The sequence below is a fragment of the Panthera uncia genome, chromosome D4 (genome assembly GCF_023721935.1).
Source record: "Panthera uncia isolate 11264 chromosome D4, Puncia_PCG_1.0, whole genome shotgun sequence".
Classification (NCBI taxonomy): domain Eukaryota; kingdom Metazoa; phylum Chordata; class Mammalia; order Carnivora; family Felidae; genus Panthera; species Panthera uncia.
Window position 1 is genome coordinate 83,178,979 of NC_064807.1, and position 17,503 is coordinate 83,196,481.

The following is a 17,503-nucleotide window of genomic DNA, read 5'->3' on the forward strand; positions in this document are numbered from 1 at the left end:
ACAAGATCCACACTTTCAGCACAGAGCCCAATGTGGGGCTTGAACTCACGAACCGTGAGATCATGACCTGAACCAAAATCAAGAGTCATAGGCTTAACTGACTGAGCCACCCAGGCACCCTTCATTTTACTAACTTTTTTAAAGGATTTTTACATCTAGGTTCTTAAGTGAGACTGGCCTATTGTTTTTCTTTCTGTATACTATTTTTTCCAATTCTGACTTCAAGGTCATCTCAGCCACAGAAAAGGAGATGGAAATGAAGCTTTATTCCCTTTCTGTTCATGAAACAGTTCAAGACAGGCATTACCTGTTTCTTGAAATTTTGGTAAAATTCATCTGAAAAAATGTCCAAGTTCTGATGTTTTCATTGTAGTCAAATTCTTAAGTGGTTATAGATCTATTTGTGCTTTCTATTTTTTTCTGAAGCTAATATTGATCAATTTTAGATATATAAAACAGATATCTATTCCATATACGTTTTTAAATGTATTAGCATAGAGTTATTCAAAGCATTGCCTTATGATCCTTTTCATCTCTATTGTGTCTGTACTTATGTCCCTTTTTTAACAATTTCTTGGGGCGCATGGGTGGCTCAGTCGGTTAAGCGTCCGGCTTCGGCTCAGGTCACGCTCTCGCGGTCCGCGAGTTCGAGCCCCGCGACGGGCTCTGGGCTGATGGCTCAGAGCCTGGAGCCTGCTTCCGATTCTGTGTTTCCCTCTCTCTCTGCCCCTCCCCCGTTCATGCTGTGTCTCTCTCTGTCTCAAAAATAAATAAATGTTAAAAAAAAAAATTAAAAAAAAATTCTTTTTTCTCTTCATTAACCTTACCAGAGGTTATCTGTTTTATTAGTCCTTTCAAAGAATCAAAATTTGATTTTGTTGCTAACTTTTGTTGCTTCTTTGTTCTAGTTTCTTTTAATCTTCTTGCGTTGAAAATTTGGTTCAAGTTATCTTAAGGCTATAATTTTCTAATTTCCACTTTAACACAACCTACAAGTTTTGATGTGTAGAGTTTTAATTGCTCAGTTAGGGGCGCCTAGGTGGCTCAGTCAGTTAAGCTTCCAACTTCAGCTCATGCCATGATCTCATGGTTCATGGGTTCAAGCCCCATGTCAGGCTCTGTGCTGACAGCTCAGAGCCTGGAGCTTGCTTCAGATTCTCTCTCTCTCTCTCTCTCTCTCTCTCTCTCTCTGCTCCTCCCCTCCCCACTCACACTCTGTCTGTCTCTCTTTCTCAGAAAGAAACATTAAAAATGTTTTTAAAAAATTGTCCAGTTATAAATATTTGTAGTTGGTGTTATAATCTCTTCTTTAATCCATAACTATTTAGAGATGTTTCTCCACTTTAGCTAGCCTTTATTATTAAATTCTAATTTTATGAGGTCTGTGTGATAGTGTTTCTCTGTTATTTTTTGTGAAATAACAATTTTATGTACTAGAATGGGTTGATATTTATAAACATTCCTCATATACATGAAGAGACTATATATCTCCATTTGCTACATTCAGTATTCTACAGGGGTTCTTTATATCAAGCTTATCAATGCTGTTTTCTAGTCTTCTATATCTTCTTTTTTTAATATTTATTTATTTTGGGGAGAACACAAATGGGGGAGGTGCAGAGAAAGGGGGACAGGGGATCTGAAGTGGGCTCTTCACTGACAGGCCAACAGCAGTGAGCGATGTGGGGATTGAACTTACGAACAGTGAGAACATGACCTGAGCTGAAGTCAGATGCTCAACCGACTGAGCCACCCAGGTGCCCCTTCTATATCTTCTTTATTCTTACTAGTTTTTTTTTTCTCCTTCTTCCATCTCAAATGTGTTTAAATCTCCTACTATAACTGGGGACTTGTCAATTTTTGCTTAATGAATTCTAGGCTATATCAAGTTCAGTGTTATCTTTTCCTAGAAAGTTGTTCTTTTCATTATAAATATCACCCACTTTTCTTAATATTGCTCTTTAAAGCTTACTTGGTTTAGTATCAACATTGTTATACCAGCTCCTTTCTGGTTAGTATTTACTCATAACTTACTGTGTATTTCTATCTATACATTTACTACAACCTACTTCACTTTTTTAGGTGTGTCTCTTATAAATAGGGTAGACGGCTGAATTTTTAAACCAATCTGAAAAATTAAAATATCTTTTAATGGATGAATTTAATTTATTTACATTTATTGTGATTATTATTTTATTTGTAATTATTTATAACATCTATTTTGTGTCTGTATGTGTCTCTTCACTTGGCTTTTCTTTGTTCTTTCTTCCTGCCTTTTTTCTGTTTTCCTTTTTATCGGTTAATAATCAGTATCTCTATCATTTTCCACAACAATGTAAGGACTAAGACATTTAATTTATATATCAACCCCACCCCCTATTTTTTTTATTGTGTAGCATTTAGTGTCACCTTATCCTTAACTCTCCCATTAGTTCATTAGCTGTGTTTTACAGCTAAGGCTTACCATATTTTATCAAATCTAAGATGTCAACAATTGTAAGAAACACTATTATTTAAGAAAAAGGAGGAATGACGTCAGCAAAAATGGCAATGTAAGGACCTCTGAAAACTCCCTCTGCCATAAAAGTAATGAAAACACTGGCAAGAATTGTCAGAAACAACTTTTTCAGAACTCGGGAAATTAACCAAAGGTTTGCAGCAATCTGGGAAGCATTTATTATTATTTTTTTTCAAGCCAATAGCTGCACCTCAGTAGGAACAGCAAGCTTTATGGCATTTTAACGTTCGCTCTTCTCATCTCCCCTCTTCCTGGCTCTGCATTAGCCCTTTTACTGTGACTACTGTAAAAAGCTGGCAGCCGTTAGAAGGGGCAGAATGGGTGGGTGTCCTTCAAAGTCTCATTCCCAGAGAAGACTCACATTACAAAAATCAGAAGTTAAAGAGGAGATAGCCCTATTGACCTTGTAGAAATAAAAAAGATTATAAAGGAATACTATGAACAAATTAAATAATTCCTAAATGAAATGGACACACATCTAGGAAGACAAACTATTGACACTGGCTTTTTTGTTTTTCAAGTTGAATAACTTGATAGACTTGTCACCAGTAACCATTAGTAATCAGAAACTTTCCACAAAGAAAAGCCTAGAAGCAGATGGCTTCACCGGTGTATTCTACTGAACTTTTAAAGAATTAACACAGATCCTTCACAAAGTCTTTCGAAAAATAGAAAAGGAGAAAGTGTTTCTCACTCTTTCTGTGAAGCTAGTAATTATCATGATACCAAAAGCAAACAAACATCACATGAAAAGAAAAACTATCGACCAATATCCATTAGGCACATATGTGTAAAAATCCTTAACAAAATACTAGGAAACCAAATTCATCAACTTAAAAATTCATCAACTGAAACATTATGTGCCGTGACCAAGTGGGATTTATTGTGGGAATACAGATTGGTTCAACATATGAAAATCAATCAGTATTATACTCCATGTTAATAGACTATAGGACAAAAGTAACATGATCACCCGGACACCTCAGCATCTGTCATCACTATATTTGACCACAAAGACCATCATAGAACAACAGCAGCTACTGCATTTCCACTTCCAAATTCCTCTTTCAGACAACTCTACTCTGGAAAGAGATTCTGGGAGAGGTAGTTCGTAGCTTACCCAAGTTAACAATAGAACATTCCAGCACAAGCAATATTATGGTTCTACAGTTTCTAAGTTTACAGTGTCGAAGTTATAATTCCAGGGGCGTCTGAGTGGCTCAGTCAGTTGAGCGTCCGACTTCGGCTCAGGTCATGATCTTGCGGTTGAAGAGTTCGAGCCCCGCGTTGGGCTCTGTGCTGACAGCTCAGAGCCTGGAGCCTGCTTTGATTCTGTGTCTCCCTCTCTCTCTGCCCCTCCCCTGTTCGCTCTCTCTCTTTCTCTCTCTCAAAAATAAATAAACGTTAAAAAAATTTAAGCAAGGTATAATTTCAGCCATCGATTGAGACTCCTTTGCTCTGTGAAAATCTCACCTTGGGTCACGTGTCCACACCTGGTCCAGTTAGCTATGCCCAAGGGACACGAGTCTCCTGGTAAAACACAGCTGGATGCCCTCCCCTGGAAATCCAGGGGCAGCTCTCAGAGAAGAGAGTTAACGCAAAGCCGAGGCACGAACCCCCACAGCTGGGGTTTCGTAAAATCAAGAACTTTGATGAATTGCCTGTTGCTCACATGAGGCACCTTGTTCGCAGAGAGAGTAAAGCGGTATCCAAGGAGGGAAGCTCACACTCCACTTGTGGGTGCCAGGATGGCAGGAACTAAAGGGGGAAAGGGAAATCCTTGTCGTTGGCTCAATAAATTTGCACCACGTGCCCCACCTGCTTTGGGCTTTGCCCTCTAGTGCCATGTCAGCTTTCCCGGAGCTCACGCGTGACTAGGTTTTCCTGGCCCCCAAGGGAGGAAGGGATCAGAGAAGAAACGCGGGCTGGTGTCACCCACCAGACAAGCAGCTTTTCAACTGTCCAGACCTCACAGTGGCCAGCGGGGTGCTCATCGCTGAGCCAGCTGCCTGGTCTCCGTACATCAGCCCCCGACACACTCGCGCGGTTCACTCAGAAAAGGCTTCCCGTCTGTTGCCACATTAAGAGATTGTTCTGTGTTCTTTTAGGGGATGGTCAGTTGGGTGTGGCCGCAAGAGGGGACACAGGAGAGGCTCAGGAAAACAGAGTGTAAGACACTAGGACCCCACGGGTCCTAGAGAGACAAAGCCCAGGGCGGCGGGCCCAACCAAGCAGGTGGGGAGTCAGGACAGCAAGGATGGGTGGCCCGTGCCTTTACTGGGGGTCAGGGTGGCCTGCCCAGGAAAAGGCGCAAAGGAATGTCACTGGTGCGTGCCATCCATGCACTTTCATTGGTGCGTTTCCTTGGGAGTTTGTAGGTCACGGGTTGGGGGAGGGCAGGAAGGGGAACTTGTGACAGAGGCCAACCCTATCACCCTGTCGCACTTGGTCCCCTGTGGTCACCTGGGCCAGGTGCTCACAACCTGTGGGGAAGGTAGAAACGGCAGAGAAAAAATGGGGGAGGGGTGGTGGAATATGAAGTTTTCGAGTCAAGGGCACTGAGCTGGAGAAAGGGTCGGGAAGGATGTGAGGGGAGAGGCAGAACTGAATCCGTATAGTGGTTCGAGCTCCGGCAAAGCCACCGAGGGACTTTTTTCGCTCTTTCCCCCTCCTTTCCTCCCACTTCCCTTCTTTCTTTCCTTCCTCCCTGCGTCCCTCTCCAGGAGAGACCAGGAAGCTGGGGCAGGCTGGGGCGCAGTGGTTAGCCGTTATATATTACTGGTCACATATTTTACACTCGGCAGCATGAAAAAAGGGCATAAAACTGCAATTAAATGTCTGAACTGTTGCTATTTTGGAAATTAAAACAGCCTACATTATCCTCGGTGCAACTCCGATTACTGACTCAGGGCTGAGGAGCAGTTATTCCCACCACTTTAACCGACTTCTTTCCCATAAAAACCTGTTGTTAATGGGTCCCTGGGGACCTCTGAAAATAACAAGATCTGTAATAAAGAAATTAATAACATGCAGAGCAGGCCACAGCTAAAAAGCTTTTTAGAATACATTAATGGTTCTGTTCAGAATGAGGGATACTTGCACCCAAATACCTCCTGTCTTTGATTTCTTGGTACCGCGGGGGGGTGGGGGTAGGGGGCTTCGGGGCTGCAGTGGCAGGGGCGGGTCGTCCCCAGTGGAGGGGGAGTCGCCGCCCCTTGGTGTCAGCCTCCCTGCAGACAGCAGAGGGAGGGCAATTCCCAGCATCCGCCTCCTCCTTGGGCAGCCTTCTTTCCCTCCTGTCTGTCTCCTTGCCCCCTCCTGTCATTCCTGTGTCTCTCTCTCTCTCTCTCTCTCTCTCTCTCTCTCTCTCTTCCTCCCTCCCTCCCTCCCTCCCTCCCTCCCTCCCTCTCTCCCTCTCTCTGCCTATGTCTTCATTACTTTTGGTCTCCACCTGTTCTGTTCTTTCTTATTGTGACGTTTTCTTTCTTTCTCCCCCATCTCTCTCTCTCTCCTCCTTTCTTGATGTCTCTCTCTTGCATTCGGCTCTGTGCCTTTATGTTAAATTCCTTCTCTCCGTCCATCGATTGCTGTTTTCTATATTTCTGTGCCTCTGTTTCTTTTTTTTTTTTTTTTTTTTTAATTTTTTTTTCAACGTTTTTTATTTATTTTTGGGACAGAGAGAGACAGAGCATGAACGGGGGAGGGTCAGAGAGAGAGGGAGACACAGAATCGGAAACAGGCTCCAGGCTCCGAGCCATCAGCCCAGAGCCTGACGCGGGGCTCGAACTCACAGACCGCGAGATCGTGACCTGGCTGAAGTCGGACGCTTAACCGACTGCGCCACCCAGGCGCCCCATGTGCCTCTGTTTCTTAATGATTTTCTCTTCTCACTTTGCTTTTCTGTTTTCTCTCTCAATTCACACTCTATCCTTTGCTTTCCGTCTTCACTTAAATGCTTCTCTGTGACTCTACATCCGTATCTATCTATCTGTCTGTCTATCACCAAGCTACCTTTCTCTCTCTCTCAAAATCACCCTTCTTCCGACACCTCGGTCTCCCCTCCTACTTCCTTTTCTCTGTCCCACACACTCTGGTCCTCCTGCCCTCTTGCATTCGTCTGTCCTGGACCTCTCAAAGCTCCACATGTTCTCTGTATGAAGCAAAAGCTCCTTGCCTTTGAGTTCATCTAACACAAAGTTAGGATTTTCCTCAAGAGATTTCCTTTGGAAATTAAGTGCCCACTAAGAAAACGCAGGGGCCTAGAAAGGGTCAAGTTCCCCTGGAATTCTGCGTTCCCGCTCCCTGTGAGGGCCACAGCCCCTGCCAGTGAGTGACCCACCTCAAAGGGGCGGAGTGATTCTCCACCTCTCGCCTTTTGCTAACATTGAGGACACAAGAGTTTTGAAATTAGACTACGTTCTAGTCCCACATCCTTACTCACTTCTTCGCTGGCAGTGGGACCCTGAGGAAATCACTGAAACTCTCTGACTCTCAGTTTCCTCATCTGTAGCATGGGGATAAGAAGAGGCAGGCATCTAAGGTGGGCAATCTACTGTGTTTGCAATCTGCCACGGCACGGTAAATGGAAAAGAAAAAATACGAGGGCAGAAATCTCTTGCATGTGACCCTGCAGCTCCTTCCATCAAGAAGCAGAGCCTCATTCCCCATCCTTGTGACTGCTGGCCTTGGGCTGGCCTGGTGACGGGCTCTGGCCAATGGAATCCAGCTGGGTGACAGTCCTTGGGTTCCATGGCTCAGAACATTCTCTTCATTGCTTTCGAGTACTCTTCTTTTTCAATTTTATAAATCCTATTCTGTCATCTCCAGGGGTTGATGAGGGATGGTGAGTTTCAGTGCCCAGTTAGTTTCTGCCAGAGAAACAGGCCTCCTGGCCCACTGACCAGTGAGAATGCAGCAACAATGTGACCCTAATGGCTCAAGTCGGGGAGCCCTGGAAAGGCTCTGGGACAGTCCGATCTGTGTCTTCACTTGTCAGCACCCAGAATCCGGGAAGGATCATCCACAGTCTGAGAAAGGTCGCAATGAATCCCCAGAGATGCCTGCGGAGGGGCAGGACAGCCATCAGCCACAGCTCTTCTGTATTCTCCTCCTCTTGACTCTCTTCCTCCTCCCCTTCCTCCAGCCCTGGCAAATCCTCCCTGGATTGGCTAAAGGTCTGGGTTATAGTGATTTTTCTTAAATGCCTGGTTTAGGAGCGCCTCGTTGGCTCAGTCAGTTAAGCGTCCGACTTCGCCTCAGGTCATGATCTCATGGTTCGTGAGTTCGAGCCCCGCGTCAGGCTCTGTGCTGATGGCTTGGAGCCTGGAGCCTGCTTCGGAATCCCTCTCTCTCTGCCCCTCTCCTGCTCACGCTGTTTCTCTCTCTCTCAGAAATAATAAACATTAGGGGCACCTGGGTGGCTCAGTCAGTTGAGCGTCCGACTTTGGCTCAGGTCATGATCTTGCGGTTCGTGAGTTCGAGCCCCGCATTGGGCTCTGTGCAGATGGCTTAGAGCCTGGAGTATGCTTGGGTTTCTGTGTCTCCCTCTCTCTCTCTGCCCCTCCCCTGCTTACACTCTGTCTCTCTGTCTGTCTCTCTCTCTCTCAAAAACAAAATAAAACCTTTTTAATGACTGGTTTAAACAAAAGGAGGGACAGCAGAATCTTGGGAAAGAACATGGTGAACTACCAGGCTGGGGGGGGGGGGGGCAAGGCAGCTAAGCCTTAAAATTGGCACCAGGAAATGAGTGCTGTGGGCTTCTCTCTCCGTCTCGTTGTTTCTTCTCTCTGCACCCCTGCTTCACCCCCTCTCCCTCCACAAACCTGCCTCCCCTGCCCTCAACCCTTACGTCCACATGACAGAACGTGGCCACCAAGGGCTCCAGAGTTGGCCGTGTCACAGCTTTGGCTGTCCAGAGAGCCTGACTTAGGATCCGAGGTCCTAAGTCCTAGGATAGGACTCACCGGTTCAGAGTGGGTAGACAGCTGTGAGGACGTGGAGATGCCCTGCTCAGAAATTCCCTTCAAGGAAGAACTCACTGCCCAGCTGGGGGGAAGGAAGTCAGCTGCCAGCCTCCAGCTGTTAATTCTTTCAAGTCTGCCTCAGCTTTTGAGCCGAGGTCATGTTCTTCTTGAGGTGGCAGCAGCCAACGACGGCGGCCCGCAAGATTGTGGTAGAAGGATCCAACATGGGACTCCTTCAACTGACAGCCTTTGTCCCAGAGCTTTTGGCTGGGGACACAGCCTATGTCAGGCCCAAACCACAATCAGTGGTCCCCTTCCCATGCCTGCTTCCTCCTCCCCGGCTCCCTTCCCGGGGCTTACTCCCCAAAGGACCATTTGCATTCCTAACCCTCTCAGCTCCTGCTTCCCTGAGGACCCAAGTGACGCAGCACCCGCCTGTTGGCCATTCTCTGAGCTCCAGGGGTTAGGGTGACCTTGCACAAAATAGCAGCTCTCACAAAGACCGCATGCCCAGAAGAGGGATGGCCCAGAGCACTCCTTGTCCTATAACCTCTAGTTCTGGAATTTTTTTTTTAATTTTTAAAGTTTATTTATTTTGAAAGAGAGTGTGTGCATAAGCAGGGGAGGGGCAGAGAGAGAGACAGAGAGAGAGAGAGAGAGAGAGAGAGAGAGAGAGAGAGAATCATAAGCAGAGTCCAAAGCAGGGCTTGAACCCATGAACTGTGAAATCATGACCGGAGTCGAAATCAAAAGTCAGATGCTTAATTGAGCCACCAAGATGCCTGTGGAATTTTTAAAAATTTATTAATTTTATTTTTTTAATGTTTATTTGTTTTTGAAAGAGAGAGAGAGAGTGCACACGTGAGCAGGGAAGGGGCAGAGAGAGAGCGGGGGAGACAGAGGATCTGAAGGGGGCTCTGGGCTGATGGCAGAGAGCCCGACACGGGGCTCAAACTCACAAACCACGAGATCATGACCTGAGCTGAAGTCGGACACTTAACCGACTGAGCCACCCGGGCGCCCCTTCCTTGCCTTTCTAAGGTTGAATGATATCCTGTTATATATATGTATCCACTCATCCATCAGTAGACACGTGGATAGCTCCCACCTTCTGGTTACTGTGAGTAATGCTACTATGAACATGACGTACAATTATCTCTCCGAGTCTCTGCTTTCGATCCACTTGGACGTATACCCGGAAGCGGGATGGCTGGATCACGTGGTAATTCTATTCTAATTCTTTGAGGAGCCGCAGCGCTTTGCATTCCCACCAACTACAACCCGTTTGCACTATGAATGTACTTAACGTCACTGAACTGTGTGCTTTAGAAATTGTTGAGATGATAAAGCTTATGCTGTGTGTATTTTACCACCGCTTCTCCACACCCTCAGCCATGCATGCTATTTTTCTGGTTTTATGGATAGCAGACATCCCAGTGAATATGATGTGGCAGGTCTGTCTGTATTTCTGTTGGGACGGGCACCCAGCCCTTTCCCCTGACAGGGTGAGGCTGGTGTCCTGGAGGCTGTGGTGAGCTCCTGAGATCCCCCCAGGACCAGGGCGTCCACTCCCTCAGCTGCTAGGAGTGTTGCCTGCTGACGGCTCACACTAAACTCATGCCCCGAAATCACCGTTGGCTGATGGACCTAACTCCTCGCCTTGGGATGGCGGTCCAGTGACTGCTTAGCACAGAAGTACAAGGTCTGGCCTCCTTGCCTCCGCCTGGAGTGGTTCTGGGGGCCATCCCGGCTCCAGAACTCCTGCTGATGTCAGCTGAGGTCTCTGTTGTAACCAGAAGTTTCAAGGAACAAGGTTCCCCACCCAGACACTGACCTCCCATCTTGGTACCTATGAATCACGCATTTCACACTCCGAGCCTGGGCTCGCGTTGCCCTCCCCGGGAGGAGTGCCCTTCTCGCTTTGGCGAACTCCTCCTCGTCCTTCTTGGTCCAGCTCAGGAGACCTCCTTTGAGAAGCCTCTCCTGACTCATCTCACATCCTCACCCAAAGAAGCCCCTTCGCTCCCGTGTGCCCACCGCAGCCCCTGATCCCTGCCCACGCCTGTCTGTGTCCGTCCCTACAACTTGTCCAGGTCCTCCTTGAGGGTGGAGTTCAGGCTTGACTTGCCCAGCAAGTACCTGGCACAGAGCAGGCATCGGTGAGTATGAGCTGAAAGCTCCAGCCTGGCTTGGCCTGGGGAACACCAAAAGCCGTTCATCTCGTTCCAGCAAGGCCTAGAGCTCCCACTGACGGTGAACACTGCTCCCCCACCACCGTCATCCCAGGTTCTGCTTTCGTTCAGCCATGTCTGCATACCTGCCTCCACGGAAGAGGCCTCGGTAGCAGGGCCAGGGCTAAGGCAGGCAAGGGAGGCACGTAGGGCACGAGATGCAAGGAGGCCTCGCTCTCGGGTGCTAACCCTGCACCTGCACACCTCTGAGAGCGAGGCCTCCTTGCAATTTGTGACCTGGGCACGTCGCCTGCCTTGCCCCACTGCCTGCCCTGCCTGTAAAAATACCAAAAGCCACACTTGACTCTCGCCAAGTGGTTACCGTGTGCAGGGCACCAAGGTAGTCATTTTGCAGGAATGAAGTCATTAATCCACACAGCGCTGCTGTGAGGCAGGGACCTCGATGGTATAAATGAGGACACCGAGGCACAGAGAGGTGAGTGAATGCTGAGCTGGCCACAGGTATTTGCTCCCAGCCTGGCCTGGCACCTTGCAATCCTGCCCTGGAGACGGAGCCCCTTCCCTCCACTCTTCACAGCTCTGGGCCTTTGCACACGCTGTGGCCGGCACCCAGCAAACACTCCTGGTGCCACGTGTCCCCAAATCCTTGCAACAGCCCTATCTGGTGAGTGCCATGGTTCTCCCTACTGTACAGGTGAAGAAATCGAGCCTCCGAAAAGTATGGTGCCCAGCCCCCTCCCCGGCCTCCGGCCACCCAGGGTGTCTGTGGCAGATCAGGGGAAGGCTGTCTTCTCCTGTCTCCCCCTAGGACTCCTCTATGAGACCTTCCACCAACCCTCACCTCATCAGGTATTTATGGCTTTGCCCGTAAAAGGACAAGCCATCCCGATAAGATAGAAACGTTTTATGGGGCAACAAAAATATAGATAAAATTTTATAGTGCAAATCAGGAGGAGGAAAGTATTAAGTTCCACAAACACCTTTAAATTTTAAACAGCCCCCATTGCAGGGTCCCTGGAGCCAAACTTAAATAATGGATCAGAAAGGGGATAAATCTCCCCAGTCCCCCATGTGGCAGTGGGAGAGACCTGATCGACAAACAGACAGGAAGGGGGGTGCGGGAGGCCGCCCAGTGCAGCTCTGGGTCCTGGCGGGCCGCAGTGCGGGCAGAGAGCCTTGTCTTTATTGTACTTATAAAATATACATGGCCCTTTATTGAATTGCCTGCTGTCGAAATCTGCAAGAATGTTATTGCCTTTTACTGTCCTGGAGAGAAGCAACATCTGTGTAATTTCATAAGATGCAGGAGCCATAAATCTGATTGTGCCGGATATAAGATCGATCGTAAAAAATCACGCATTGAACAGAGATCGGGGATGCCGGGAAGCAGCAGGGGCCGGTGCAGCTTCGGGGGTGGGGGGGACGCTGCTCCACACCCTCCACGTGAGGTCCCAAGCGGGGCTGTGGCCGGCAGGTGCTATGCAGGAGTCAAGACCCTCCCTGTGGGGTCAGAGCCTCACTGAGTCCTTGTCCTCTCTGCAGGGAAGGGAGGTGGGGTCAAAGCCCAGCCCCCCAGGCCCATGGGAGATCTGCCCAGAGAAGGGAAGGATGAGCTGGAAGGGGGGACCCAGGATTCACTGTCCTTGATACATCAGAGGGACGAATGGGTGTAGACACACTCGTTCAGTTGCCCTCAATATCGGGGACACAGGTTGAACCAAGACATGTTGCAACCTCTGTCCCAACCGGCCTCACACCACACACCCACAATGACCCAGTTGCCTGATCCTTCCCTTATATAAAACTTGTTTTATATCTTCATAAAAAAGTGCAGTGCAGTGTCTTTGAATATATACATATATATATATATATATATGTTCATACACACACACACACACACATATATATTCGGATATATATATTCGAGGTGGAAACAACAAACAGAACCTCTCCTTCCCTCGTGACTTGGAACCAATGAGAACTTAGACACCGAGATAGATCAAACCAGCTCACTTACTCATCGAGTCCAATTGGAGGGCATGGCTGAGATGAGCCACCCAGAGGACTGTCTCACATGCTCCCTCTGATCAGAATTTCCCTTTCTGTTTGTGGGCAGAGGCTTCTGGGAAGCTATACCACCCCCTGCATTCTCCCTGCAGGCAGGCCTATGGAGTCCAGAAAGCCCAGAGGAGGCTGGGTGAGGCATGGTGCACCAATCGAGTCTCACCTCCCTTGGGGCAGAATCAGTGAGGGGTGCAGAGGGAGGCCAGGAGGGTTCGTCACAGAAACCTGAGTCCATGTGGAGATCAAAGTATCTCCTTCCCTGGCCTCTCTTCTGAGATGAAATCCCAAGAAACTTATCAGAAAGCGTGAAAAGATGGGGAAAGTTTGCCCAGGGCTTCTCTGCTCTCTGGATGGCTGTAAATTACCTTTCCCTTTCAACCACAGCTGCCCTTGCCCTGTGAAAAGGAGTGAGTTTTTCAAGGGCAAGAAAACGATACAGAGATGGGAGTCGGTAGCTCGGAAAGAGATGGTCTTCCAAGAGCACTCTGTTAGCTATCCGTTGCTGCATAACAAGTTGCCCCAAAACTTAGGGGCTTGAAACAAGAACATTTTTACCTCACAGATTCTTGAAGGTCTGGAATCCTACCAAGTGTGGCTGGGTAAGAAGTAGCTAGTGCCATCTACCTCCCCTTCCTTCCTTCCTGGGACACAGACATTCGTCTGGAGTGGTGGCAGCCACTTTGTGACCATAAGATGACAACCACGAAGAGAGAAAAGCCCACCAGCTAAGAATATTAAATTAGAAAGACAGAAAAAAAACTTTGAAGGTTTCAGTGATCATTGGGTCAACCACCACGAGCCGCCACCTTGTTCCATACTTCTTTTTACGTGAGAAAAAAAAGATGATTTATTTGAGCCAATGTATACTGGGTTTTCTTTCACCTACACAGCCAGACACATCTTCTATCTGGCTGATAGTGGCAGCCAATAGAAAAAAAAAAATCCAGCTTTGAAATGGTCTCCCCTTCATGATGCAATGCAGTGTGCTAGCATACAGATGCAAAAGGGCAGAGAGAAATGAGAATTTTTAAAAAAGGAATGCCATCCAATTTGGCAGGAATGTGGGAAAATGATCATTCTTATGTACTGTTGCTGGAAGTATAAATTAGTTTAGCCTTATTAGAGAGTAATTTAGCTATATCTATTATACTATAAAATGCATAAACTCTCTGACCTAGAAACCTCGCTTCTATAAATCTATCCTACCAGAAATAATCACATGCGTGTGTAACGTGATAAGCATAAGAATGTTCATGGTAGCATTGCTTACAATAGCAAACATTGGAAGCAATCTCTGTCTTCATCAGCAGACACACAGTTAAATAAATTATGGTTGAAGTCTATGCCATCCAGTACGATAGCCACTGGCCACGTGTGGCTACCCGGCATGTGAAATGTGACTTTTTCACACATGCTGTTAGTGTAAAATACACGCTGTATTTCAAAGAGTATTTTTAAATAATGTAAAAAAAATCTCAGTGATGATATATTGTTTACATGTTGAAGTGAAAATATTTCGGACCTACTGGGTTAAGTACAACAGAGTATTAAAATCAATACCACTTGTTCCATTTCCTTTATTTCAATGTAGCCACTAGAAAATTTTAAATTGCATGTATGGCTCACATTATATTTCTTTTGGACCTTGCTGTTTTAAACACAGATGGGATACTTTGAAGCCTGTAAAAGAGTGAGGAAGTGACTACTCATTTGGAAAAATGCCCACAATATATTATTAAGTTAGTAGAGAATTTGGGGGTGGCTTGGTGGCTCAGTTAAGCATCCAACTCTTGATTTCGACTCAGGTCATGATGTACCAATTCGTGAGTTCGAGCCCCACGTCGGGTTCTGTGCTGACAGCACAGAGCCTACTTGGGATTCTCTCTCTCTCTCTCTCTCTCTCTGCCCCTTCCCCTCTCGCTCTCCCTCTCTCAAAATAAATAAACTTTAAAAAATAAAGAATTTGTACATTATGAAATTAGTATGATCCCAATTTTGTAAAACAAGTGAGTGTTGTAAGTGTAGACAAGATTATTAAAGATGTAGGTCTTCCGTTGGGGTCTTACCTTTTATTTTTTTACACTTCTGTTATTGTCTGACTTAGTTGCACCGAGCATGTATTTCCTCTGTAATTGAAATGAATTTTAATGAGAAAGGAGAGAGGAGTTACAGCTGCCAAGTAGCAGGTGCCACATTTTGGCCACAGACACTTGCCCATCAGAAACCAGGTTCCTGAACACTGCAGAGGGGCCAATCAGGGCAGAGAACTAGAGAAAAGCCAAATGGGAAGAGGGGGGCAGTGCTAGGGCACAAGATCTCAAAGGACACCGCCAGCCAGGAGTGAGACACCACCAACGCGTCCTGACCTCACCTGCCCTTCGACCTACCACTTGTGAAGTATTTCAGATATTCCCCCTGACTTCAGGTACCCAGGCTGGAAGCCCCCACCAAGTCCTCTCGAAGGGGCACAAGATGTGAATGTTTTGAGGGTTGCTGTGTATCATTCACCCACTTCAATGGTCTCAGTTAAGACTCATTTGTAAAGAAGAGCAGCCACTTCCCACCAGCTTAGGGGAACAGGTTGTTAGTCGATGGTGTTGCACGGTCTTTACGATCTGGCGGATTCCAGAGCTTCATGGTTAAGCATGAGGCTCAGCCAGAACCCGACTGCCTGGTTTGTATCTGTTTCTGCCACTTGTATGTCCACAGGCCCTTGGCTGGATTTCTCAACCTCTGTGTGCCTCAGTTTTATCATCCGTAGTATGGGGATAATAATAGCTCCTACCTCATACCTTTTGTGATGAGGCATAAATGAATTCATGCATTTAAGATGCTTAGAACAGGGCCTGACGTAGACCATAAATGCCGTTTTGTTCTTTATACATTTCATGATCAAATGCATTAAACTTGTAAATTTCTTAACCAAAAGTTCCACAAACATTTGAACATCTTTATGCAACTATTCAGTCAAAACTTGTAAATGTATCAAATTCTCTTGAACCTTGATTATACTCATTTATTATATATATATTCATTAATTATATACATCTTTTTAGTAAAGACTATCCTTTATTGCAATATTGGCTTATGGTAATTGCATGGAAATATTAATTTGGGGAAGAAACAGGTTTCAAGTTTCCAGCTTAAAAAACTCAGACCGGGGCGCCTGGGTGGCTCAGTCGGTTAAGCATCCGACTTTGGCTCAGGTCATGATCTCGCGGTTTGTGGGTTCGAGCCCCGCATCGGGCTCTGTGCTAACAGCTCAGAGCCTGGAGCCTGTTTCCGATTCTGTGTCTCCTCTCTCTGCCCCTCCCCTGCTCATGCTCTCTCTCTGTCTCTCAATAATAAATAAACGTTAAAAAAATTTTTTAATAAAAAAAATTAAAATTAAAAAAAAAAGTACTCAGACCTTGGGGTGCCTGGGTGGCTCAGTCGGTTAAGCATCTGACTTTGGTTCAGGTCATGATCTCATGGCGTGTGAGTTCAAGCCCCGCGTTGGGCTCTGTGCTGACAGCTCAGAGCCTGGAGCCCACTTAGGATCCTCTGTCTCCCTCTCTCTCGGCCCTTCTCCCACTCACGCTCTCTCTCTCTCTCAAAAATAAATAAAAATTTTGAAAAACTGATTATAATATTTCTCAAATCCTCTTAAACATCTAGTTAAAAATCACACCCCTCTTAATATTCCAGTGCTCTTAAATGCTTCAAACATCGGGGCACCTGGCTGGCTCAATCAATGGGGCATGTGACTCTTGATCTCGGGGTTGTAAGTTTGAGCCCCACATTGGGTGTAGAGATTACTTAAAAATAAAATCTTTATTAAAAAATGCTTCAAACATCTTCAAAACAGACAAATCTGATCCGAATGGTCCCTAACCTCCCTATTGCACCTGTATTTAGTCTCTAACTGAAGTTTCTTTGACGTTGATAATGTGGGTTTCTCAGTTCCTCATGGTTTCCGTGCTTAGGTTCTACCTTCCCGGGTTTACAGTCATCTTGCCCAACCTGGAAGTGGGAAGACACCGTGTCAGGCAGCTGAGGCCGCAGGGTCAGGATTGTGTCTGCCAAGCAACACGTACCCAAGCCGGTGTTGACTGGGCTGGGCCCTTCTTGGAGGGAAAGTCGCGGGCTGCATCAATGAGAGTTGCCCAGACCCATCTGGTGTTGCAACCCAGCGCCTCCCACCCTCCTCGTGTCCACTGAGAAGCCTTTGGCGACAGGCTGGGCCAGGTAACTGTTGCCAGGGGGGTCCATTAGTAAGCCTGGCTTCTGGGGGCCTCCTGTTAGGTAGAGGGCGGGAAGGACTGAGCCATGGGGATTGCTGTGGGCTGGGCAGACACTGCAAAATATTGACGCCTCGGTGGGGCTTTTGTTGTTCTTTTCTTGGGTTCATTCTTTAATCTTCAAAGCGCCAATTCAAGAACCTCCCCCTTGTGGTAAGGAGGAATCCCCAGAGCAGAGGACATCTGCTGGACCTCCTGTCCCCAGGCCCTTGTCAGGGACTCTCTGTGAGGCATCCACCATAGTCCTAGAGAGGCAGGCAAGACCCTTCGTGACATCTGGAAGGCCCTGCCCCTAACACTGCCATCTGAAAGCAGGGCGATGCCACCTAGGATTGCCCTGCCCATTCTTCACACCCACCACGTCCAAAAGCTACCTGGTACCTTCCCCATGACTTACTTAATCTTACACTTTCTTGTGTTGGGGCTTTTGTTTGTTTATTTCTGCATTTCACCATATGTAGATTTTTTTACAGCTTTATTGAGATC